The 11083-nt window shown below is 43.3% G+C and overlaps 1 long non-coding RNA gene across 1 annotated transcript; it reads left to right on the top strand.

Moving 5' to 3' along the window:
* Nucleotides 1-268: 268 nt before the first annotated feature.
* Nucleotides 269-9238, top strand: LOC142564635 (uncharacterized). The gene is made up of 3 exons (XR_012824637.1): nt 269-376; nt 3639-3737; nt 8992-9238. It is a non-coding gene; the product is annotated as an uncharacterized LOC142564635 (long non-coding RNA).
* Nucleotides 9239-11083: the final 1845 nt, after the last annotated feature.

Genomic DNA, 11083 nt, shown 5'->3' with positions numbered 1-11083 from the left:
ACGGAGATGAGGGGGACCAGTCGGTTTTGTCGTTTGACAACTTAACCTGGGAAATGCCTTTGAGCATTCTACGTTGTTTCTTTCCGTCTAGCCTACTAGAATAAGAAGCTAGCATTAAATTTAATGCATATATACTCTGTGCGTTATATGGATTATTTACAAATTGAAATAAAAATTAAAGAGAGCACTGGAAGTAGCATAAGAATAAACGGAAAGGAATTGAGCCGTAAACAGTGCTGTCCTTTTACTTCGCGATTAGAATTATTCTTTTGCATATGCTGTGTTCTTTTATTACATTCTAGGGTTAAGAGTCACTACTACGGAACATTTTTTCAAGATGGTGGACTTGGCTCCATGAATGTTTCTGACCTTTCAGGTGAGGGCGCCAATGAATACACTAAATGAGAGCCAGGAACGATGCCGCACTTGCGTTGTCGTCAGCTTGGTTTAGGAGCACGCGTGAAATCTGCATTTGCTACGTGTTCCTCTGAAATTCGACATACGATCCCTACTGCCACGGAGGGGAAGTGTGCGGTGCACACTCTACGACCTCTGAGGTGGCACTCCGGATTGCGTCTTAGGCATTTACTGTTTTTTCGCTGGTATGAATGGCTATTCGGCAACAGGCAAGATTGCCACTTTTGAACGCTGCGGACTTGAAAAACTAATCGTTTTACATTGAGAACCGAACTTGAAAGCATAAAATAAATCACTCTATTTCAGTGACCCTAACATAATCGCTATGTCTCACCTAGATATAGCGATAATGGATAATTCTTATACGGTCAAGAAATCTCCGTGCCCGAGAAGAATTTGGACGGGTGAATCACGTACAAGAATATGGTGTCAAATTTTTTGTCTGAGTGTTCGTGAGCCACTTGTCGTTTGCTCTTTACACCCCAATTTCGTCCCATGAATGCAGGTCGATCACGCTCATCGTTCATAGTTTACCTGTGTATTTTGTACGAAAAGAGAGAAACAAGCACAATGATTTTATACGAAAACCATAACCAGTATGCCACACTTGCTTTCTTTATTACTTTGCTTGGTCCATTAGAACAACAAACACGACAGAAATGGCAAAGAAACGTGTCGATCTCTCGAAGCTAGGACGAACTATATATATAGATATATTTCATTGTAATAATGCGCAGATGAAATAATTCACTAGGGAGGTTGCCCTCATTTGAAGTATGACGCAGACTTTGCAACGTATTTTGCATGCGTCAGGTTTCATGCCAGCACACTTCGTATAAAGGCTAGTGACACCCAGTGCCTGCGACTGAATCGCTTTCGGCATCGGCCAGTAGCCGCCGTTGTTGGTTACCGGTTTTGGCGTTGCGTTTCTTAGCACGAGGTCACGGGGTCTAATCCCGGCTGCGGCAGCCGCATTTCCGTAGAGCCGAAATGCGAAAACTGCCGTGTAACGTGCAATGGGGGCTGGTTATAAAACCGCAGGTTGTCAAAATTAATACGGAGTCCCCCACTATAGCGTGCCTCATAATGAGATCATGGTTGCGGCATGTAAAACACAATAATTTAACTATTTGGCCCACACACACATGTCCTTTGTTAGCAACAGTTAACGCTACGTAGACGCTGCACGACATTGTACTGCCTTCACATCGGGCCCGTGCAAGTCGTAACGCAGGAGGCTGTAACTCTTTTTCACCGTATAACAAAAACACTCGTCATGCCGTCGCCGTCTTAATACCGTCATTGTGGTGTCATTGCTGCCATTGTCAAACGTACATTAGTGCCTCAGACACAACTACTTTTCTTAAGCAAGTAAATTGATCTGTCTGATAAAGGTTTACAGAAACCCATAATATGCTCAATAACGAACAGATCCGCATATAGCGCATATATTGCAACACATTATGTATATTTTAGATGTTAATCTTTGCCATGATCGTAATAATCACCCCTTGTTTCCTGTTAGAAGGTCACTCTAAAATGTTTTACTTCGGCACATTTGATTGTAGTTATATTCCATTCATGTTTCACGTATCATAGTGATCGAAATAATTGAAATGAATGACATGAATGAAAATGCTTCGCACAGTTGCTTCCCGGGGTCCTCGGGTCCGCGATTGCTGAATGCTCTCTGCTTTCTTTATCAGTCCCGAAATGAGAACAGAGTTGTAACACTTCCTACGATTCTGAATAAGAATATATGAGCAAAACGATAACGATGTAAAATCGGGAGTCAACCTTTCATCTATAATGTGACGAGGGAAGCACATATCGCCTTGAAAAACATGTTTACCCGTCGGAACGCTGGCTCCCGTTTTTACTCGTTCTCCTTTTGCTCATCGTCTTGAATTTGCATCTCCCACTTTCCCGTGTTTTACTTGGATTCGAAAGGTTATATCTAGCTCAGTAACCATTATTTCCATCCGATACTACTGATCGATTTTCTGTTCGATGAGGTGCGGATTGCTCAACACGCTTTACTCATTTATCATAAGGCAGGAGAAAATTTGCACCAAGCTGTTGTGTGTTTTGAATGATGACGCTGTTCCTTTATTTGCTTTTCAATATTCGATCGCAGGAAGTACATGGAACATTGTTCAATAGAATAAGGGACCAAGTGCAACAAATGAGCACTGCAATGAAAATGAATGAATAACAGAATTCTTTGCGAGGGAAATTTTTTTTAACAAAGCCAGAAACAACACTGCAGAATTAAAAAAGAAAGAAAGAAAACAAACAAAACAGTAAGCTTCTCTCAAATGGCACCAATGAACCTTGGGCTGTAGCATTACAACTACTGCTTCATTGAACAATCGTTTCCAGGAAATAGAAGTGCAATTATAGAGGTTATTTCACGGAACTAAAGGCATTAGAGTAATCTTGTAGCATATCCTGCAGAATAAGTGATAATATGTGACATATCATGATAATATACGTTTTAGCTAACTGAAAGGAGAACCTAAGCTGACATACTTGATTTCTATTGGTAAGTAAATGCAATCAAATCCGTGTTATGGTTTCACTAACTTGCATAGGCCGGTAGGAATTACTGATATAGCACAGTACTTTCTTCTGTATACTTTCGTGCTTGCTGATGTCGGTGCCTGCTGTACAGTGCAAACAATATATAGGCCCACGCCTGGGCCATATACAATTACGCTATAGCACAAGACACTGGCACCAGTATTCGTGACCAAAGTTGGGATGTCTTACTAACCTTGGTTCACCTTTCAGGTTTATGCACAGTGGGAGTAAATAGTCACATGGATTGATTAGCCTCGTTCTTTTCGAAAGGAAATGTATATTTATATCACAAAAGATCAGTATTGAAACATGGGTCATTGGCAGTTGAAGCTTTAGCCCTGAAGATAGCATAAAACAGCTTAATGATACACTTTTGCAGACCAATGGAGACATATGCATGGCACGTTCAATTGAACAGGGCCGGATAAGTTTTCTTGCTTGAAAGTTATCGTACATACCTAAGCTCTTAGTTTATATACCCTGAATTCATTGTTGTATCTGCTGGCACGGTCCACAACCTTTTGTCCATGACAATACTTGCGAAGCCGGTCGGGTGCAGCAAAAGAGCCTGCTGCTGTCAGAGTACAGAAGCTTGTAGCAGGAGAAATTGCTAAAATAATACTATTTTCTTTTTTTAGGAACTGACAAAACCCCATTTGAAGTCATGAAGCTCATGTATGCAGAAAAAAATTGCAGTGTGTTCTCGGTAACATTTCTGGATGAAAACGGTGATGCAGGTATGATGTGGAAGCTTCAAGCTCTACCTGCATTTATTTTGCTGCATGGTGTATAAAAGAATGTCATTTTGAGTTGAGATAACGCTTGCACATATGAATACTGCTACGTTTCGGCACGTAAACCCATTTATTTTCTCCATCAAAGAATATCTACGAAAAAGGTACAACCGCAGTTCATGCATTGCCAAGGACAATTTTCCGGTAGAATGAAGTTTCGCACTTCAGTTACAGTAAACGTTGATTCGCATCTTCAGTCATGTTCAATATTTGGTACTTTTACTTGTTACGGTAATGCAGTCGACATTTGAAATAAGTCGACTGCATTACTGAAACGTGAGATTCCGCAGCACTCATTCGACACCATCCGGGAGAGCGCTAAGCTCCAGGAAAATTTTGTACCATTCGGGGTCTATCCGTCTAAAAAATGAATCGTTATCTACATTGAGCGTCTTTGCTTACTTTAACGCCGCGCGACCGGCAGTTACAGGCTACGAATGGCGTGCGTGTTAACAGCGCGACGTAACACTTGACACGAAAGCATCGCGATCAGAGTGTTAAGTGGTAACACGAGCAAAAGAGAAAACGAAAAATAACATACTGGGATTCGATGTGCCAGAATCCCTATTTAATTAGTAGGCACGCCGTAGTCAGGGAGGCGTGAATGTTTTTGACCACTTGATGCTCTTGAACGTACGCCCAACGTGCGATATAGGGGCGTTATATTTATTTCATTGCCTTCAAAACGTGGCTGCCGAGGCCAGGATTTGATCACGCGACCTGCTGCTTAGCAGTGCAATGCAATAGCCTACAAGTACCACGGCGGTGCACAAGAAAAATAGATAGTGATTACTGTATGGGACAACGTACTGTTTCTTTACTAGCATGGCTTGCGAAGCGGCAAGTCATAATGAAATTAAATATGTTGTCCCGCTGTAGCGATCGCCAAGAACACCGTAGCTAAACTGTGAATAACGAAACTAATTTTTATCGGACGAACTTGTGCCCACAAAAGCAAGAGGCACTCGAAGCACGATACACTTTTAAAAAAAGCTTAGGCCCTTTGAGTTGTCTTTTTTGCGCAAACGATAATCGTCATCTGTCTTGCCCGCATTTCCTTTCTTTAACTCAACGAGCCCGGTACTTCCTAGTCACGAACGGCTTGCCCGTTATCAGCCTGACACAGCATTCTCGACAGGAAAGTGGCGAGCGCCGAGTTTTCAATAGAGGAAGTTGAGTCGTATCTTGCCACACAACGATAAACGTCATCTGTCTTGTCCGCATTTCCTATCTTTAACGCTGCGAGCCCGGTACTTCCCAGTAACGAATGGCATGCGCGTTATCAGCATGACATAGCATTGCCGACAGGAATGTAGTGGGCGCGGCGTTTTCAAGAAACGCAAGCAAGGCAGATCACTATTATTGTTGTGTGACAGATGTACACCCGAAAGCGTGCAAACTTTTTTTTTAGAGTGAAGCGTTAAAGACACGAAATTCGGACAAGTCACGATTATTGTTCACTTTAAAAAAGTTCACACCCGTTGAGTCGTATCTTGCCACACAACAATAAACGTCATCTGTCTTGTCCGCATTTCCTTTCTTTAAAGCTGCGAGCCCGGTACTTTCCAGTAACGAATGGCATGCGCGTTATCACCATGACATAGCATTGCCGACAGGAATGTAGTGGGCGCGGCGTTTTCAAGAAAGGAAACGCAAGCAAGGCAGATGAAGATTATTGCTGTGCGACAGATATTGAAATCAGAGGGCGTAAACTTCCGATCAGCGGGTCAAGCGCGTCGCCTTTTATATAGCACACGTCAACGGTTCCAGCTATGGTGTTGGGCTGCTGAGCACGAGGTCGCGGGATCGAATCCCGGCCACGGCGGCCGCATTTCGATGGGGGCTAAATGCGAAAACACCCGTGTGCTTAGATTTAGGTGCACGTTAAAGAACCCCAGGTGGTCAAAATTTCCGGAGTCCTGCACTACGGCGTGCCTCATAATCAGAAAGTGGTTTTGGCACGTAAAACCCCAACTATTATATTACGGTTCCAGTGTTATTTCGGGTGGCCGCGTAGTTTCCAGAAACTGCTACACAACTTTTGACGTGCATGCAAGTTGATTATACAAGTTTGGTCGCGGATATATACAACACACAGAATCAACGATAACATTCGCATCAGTTCTAAACCATGCCGGCGCGTCTTTATCTAAAAGGTAACTCAGTTGTTAGGCGGTAAAATACAGTCCTTGAGAAAGGGATGAATAAGTAGCCGTGTCAATACGCGTATATTTAGGCATATTTCATGTAGATAGTGCCATAGCGACCGATATTATGTCCTGTCTATAAACCATCTTTCCCACTATTCACGTTGGTCACTTTTCAAGTTAGCACATCTCGGTAAACATTTGCAGAGTGTCCCAAAGGGTGCAAACTTTTTTTACAGTGCATGTTTTCCGCTTGTTATTTATCAGTTTTGCCTGATTATCACTATTATCATGCTATCGCTTGCTGGCAAGACACTTATCATGCACCGAAAACGTCAAGAACGTCGTTGATTGTTTCATAGAGAAATGAGCACGTTTCGTGGCTTATAGCGAACACTGCTGTACATTGTCGAATTGATGGCAGCGACCGAGGCTGCTGCAGCAGTGAAAATGACGCATGCAAGAATGAGGGACATATTGGAGCAGAAGTTTTCATTTGGTAAACGCGATCCGTGTTTGGAGCTATCTTTGTTGTTCATTATTGTATGGCTGTCTTGCAATAAGTGGGTCCTATTATACAATTCGCCCTTTGCTGTTGGTAACTATGTCCCGTTTTCCTGCCGTAACCCGCCACCGGCACGTGAAATCTGGGAGAAGTGCGGGTTCTCAATGCTTCGCCGACGAGGTTCAGTATGCGCAGTAGCCTTGCCGACTCGGATTTATCCGTTGGAGTTCACTAGAAGAAAGCGGCTGCAGCGCTCAGCTCCAGGAACTTCCGCCGGAATTCGACGCCCGGTCGATCAGAAAATATTTTAGCGCTCGCTCGGCACAGGCACATATGAAAATTAAAGAATCTGTAAATGCCCTCGTTACCCCTACGGGAAATGCGCCTCGAGAAGCATACTCGTCTTGATGTGCCCGTCCCGGGCGAGTACAAGGCGCCTTCTCTTCAATTTGTTCGAGAAACCTGTGTTTTACCTCTGGTGGGTGTGCCCAAATCCATTTGTTCGCGAGGGGGTCGGCTTGGCCAAGGGAGAGAGTAACACGGAGAGGACAGCCAAGGGAATTACAGCGGGGGCGTGTGAAACCCAACCAAACTATATAGGCCCGCTCCATTTCGAGTGCATATTGTCGGCATCCTTCATGCCTCGCTGTAAATATTGTCTTAAATATAGCGTTTTCAAAAGAGGAGCATCCATATACTTGGCAGCAAGTCATATTCCGCTACACGCACGCGAGCACGAAGCACTGGACCGGGAGAGCACACCGTATCCAGAGGAGTGAGACTTGAGATGACCAGACTACCAATGTGTCTTCGGTAAAGCCTATGTAGATAAAGGGTATGGCATTTATATCTTCGGCGACTAGCATACACCTGTCACAAAACCAGTTCACACGACATCCCATTAGACTTGCCATAAATATTTGGGCAGACGTGAGGTTGCCCTGACGCAAGTATTGCTGAAGTAGATGGTTTATTTCTTTCGGCAGCAAACATAATTATATGCGGATCAGGAAACACTCAATTTATGAGTGACTTGAATGCGATCACAGCAGTAAAAGGCGCGAGAAATGCACCAGTTAAATAAATCGCGAACTCCCTCCATACGTCTAACACGGCCGGCGTCAGGGTAGACGTTTACTGAATGCCCAGTCATGCGGGGCATGCAAAGTAATGGAAAGCTAGGTAGAAAGTCTCTGCAGTTTATACGCTCTAGGCTTTAGTAGAATATGCAACTGCTCTTTATTCAACGAAATTTAGTACGAGTGTATCCAATTAGAGCCATTGGTTGGCTCGAACAGCAGAAATCAGGGGCGCAATTGTTGAGAAGTTGGGCGTAAGCTTTGTGAAGTTGGCCCAAATTGTCGGCTGATAGGACAAGTAAAAAAAGGAACACAAAATATATTTGGGATTTTCTGTATCGTCTCTCCCCTGGATAATTGAAACCTGCCGCAGCTGAGAACTGTTTTTTCTGGCTGATTGCGGCTGGTTGATCATTGGGCATTTTTGCAACATTTACTATTTAATTATCTATGCGGCGCTCTTCTCCCTCACTGAATTGATATTACCTCTAGATTAATGTTTTTTATCGTACTTATTCTTTTTTCAGCTGCATACATATGTTGCTCCTTCGTTATATGCAGCGTCATGCAGACGAAACGCCACTTTGAGAAGTTTTTGACAGCGCGAAGTATGCTGTGTGGTTGAACAGTTTGCTGCTTTAAAATAATGTTCTCGTATAAATCAGCACTTTACGACTGCGCGCCGAGGATGCATCAAGTCGTGCTTAAACTGAATGTTGTGCGATTACTCAGTGAGTGGCGCAATGAGTTATCTGCTTTGTAAAGTTACAGGGGTAAAATTCTGGCGGCTAAGCTTTATTTTGTGTATTTTCATCCTGTGTTCTGCGACGTCAGCTACGGGTTACTGCCACGTCAAAGGCGCGGCGAAACAAATCAACAGCTACGATTCCCGCCACCACCCGCCACTGGCACGCGGCGTTTTTCGGCTCTAGGACGCTCGCCTCTACTGGAGGTGTGTTTGTCACCGATGCATCTGGTGGCACATTCTTCAGTCCTTGCAACCTACATAGCGGGAATATAGGCAGCACCTGCCGTATCCGTTCAGTGACAGTGTTCGAGCAAGGGAGGACGGGTGAAAATTATTGAAACGCAAAAGATCTCAGAAAATATTCACACGAAACTAAATAATATAGGTGTTGGTGTCACTCGGCTGTATCCTATATTCTCGCTCGATTGTCTCAACAGCTAGTTGGCGATAAAAGTCAGGATGTTTCCGATACAGCAGGTGTATGTGACGCGAGGGCGTGAACAATAAGCAGGTCGCAATATGTGTGAATAAGTAAGCGAACAGCCCTATGGCATTCCTACTGAAAATATAATCGACGCTTTCATTTTCGTAGATGCATTCTGTATCCATCAGATTATTTGGGGGAAATAAAAATAGGCCACGAGATTCAAGTTCAGTGAGCGATTATTTAGTTCTTATTGACATTCTTTTTTATTTGGCAATATGGTTCTTTTTTCAGGGTGTGAAATGTACGTCCGAAACAAGTCAGTTTCGCGCGGGCCTTCAGAAAACTGCACAAAATATTATAACGAGCACTGTAAAAAAAAGGTTGAATTGTACAGCTCAACGTGTCAAAATACAGAGAAAGCGGCGTAGAACGAGCGCTAAAGAAGTCAACGAAAAAACAATGTGACTGATAAAACTGACGCCGCACCCACGGCCCTAAATAAAGTACATTACCTCGGCAAGCCATCCGGCTATTATCACACGTCTGCAAAAAAAAAAAGAAGATATATGTTACTAGACCCTCATGTTTACGAAATGGGTCTTCTGAAATACGTTTTATTCTGTCGAATTCTTCGATTGTAATTTAGTGCCACCATGTTATTGACCCCTCACGATGTGAATACGGCCTGAGGGGCGCTAATGAGCGGGTGCGGTATTTCATGACATGAATAACTGTTGCGTGAACGAAGCGCAGTTCTCTTTGCCTCATCCTCTCAATTTGCGAGTGTTATCTTGACGAGGCGACATCTTCGACCACTGAGTATGCGCAACTAGGCATGTAGCAATGTATGCGCGCCTATTCCTGACCAATGCCCCAGAAAGGAGAGGGAGAAACAGAAGACAGGTAGGTTAACCACACGTATGTGGGGTTTGCCAACCCTCACTGGGGGAAAGGAATGTAAGGATGCCTCAGAAAGTTTGTGCCATTTGGTATGTGCCAGCTGCGCCAACAGAATAGAAAGCCAGAAATAAAAAAATCAGATGAGATGCAAAAAACAAAACAAAAAATAATTGTGTGGCGTTCTTTGAGTGCACAATAGATTCAAAGATGGTTCAAATAAATTCTAAGATCTCCATTATTTCAGTCTCCCTCTAGGCATGTCTTGAATGAACACCCTTGAAAAGAATTTAGTTTGACTCGCCCCGACACAGTCGGTCTTAAACTAAACGTCACCGTCAGAACTCGCTCATACATTGGGGCACCTACTCACAAAAAGCAGTTGCGCTATGATTGTTCTTAAGAGAAAATGTCAGTCAGTCCTTATGCTTGACGTGATATTAGCGAGGGAGTCCAGCCAACGTCAAAGAAGACTTACGAAAAAAAATGGCGAGTTGGTTCGCAGCTTTTTTTTTTATTTCCCAGCTCGGCCTAAACTGAATTCCGTGCCATATTATCGATGAAATTTCTGACCACAAGGCTTTTCAGCAAGGCGATGGGACCAGCTTCATCTCGTGGCGTGCATTTTACTTGTGCAAGCGTTTTTCACCACTTGCTGGAACCATATTATTATTAGGCAAAAGCACGTCCCGAAAACCACCATATTTATGTATTTTTTATATCAATTAAGTCCTAATTAAGCAACCTGACCTCCCACTTTACAGATCTTTTTTTGCTTTGTGAATGGCAATGCCGGACCTATTACAGATATTTAGGTCGACAATGTTAATGTCAGTCATGAGTTTAGTGTGCGTGACGATCTTGATGCTTCCGTTGAAGCTTTTGAGCACGCTGTAAATGATGTGCATTTTTTGTTTCGTTTGCCTGAAGAACAAAAAGAAAAATCCTGCAAGGTTAACTCAATAAACAGCCGTATACTACAACCGGAACATCTTCTTTGTCGTGTGTGACGGAAGAGAAAAAGCAAGCAATCCTGATAACATCGATAGCTTTAGCACTGCTTAAGGAGAACTGCGCATTCTTTGAAACTCAGCTAACAACTGTATACAATTATCCGGATTACTACGAGCTAATACACGGAAATTATGCAGTTGTACTTCGTGAAACCACCGCTGTAGTTTCTTTTACAAATTTTTTTCTCTTCATAAAAGTTGAACATGGTTTATGCTTCAGAGGAAACGATGATGTAACTGTAGAGGATACTCTTTCTTAGGTATCGATAATACTCCTTGCCACTGTTGGCCAATCCCTACAGGAATAACATGCATGCCGTGAAAAGCTTTGTCCAGGGTTTTAAAGAAAATTTTACAGGGTTGGTACTATGTAAGTACATCAACAGCAAGGACCATTGCAAAAGTGCCCGACCACAACGCCACGAGTCACATTGTCATGGAAGCGCTGACACCAAACGTCAGGCACCTTGCAT

This window comes from Dermacentor variabilis, chromosome 11 (genome assembly GCF_050947875.1).
Source record: "Dermacentor variabilis isolate Ectoservices chromosome 11, ASM5094787v1, whole genome shotgun sequence".
Classification (NCBI taxonomy): domain Eukaryota; kingdom Metazoa; phylum Arthropoda; class Arachnida; order Ixodida; family Ixodidae; genus Dermacentor; species Dermacentor variabilis.
Note: the sequence above shows the minus strand (reverse complement) of the source record. Positions and strands in the feature narration are given on the sequence as shown.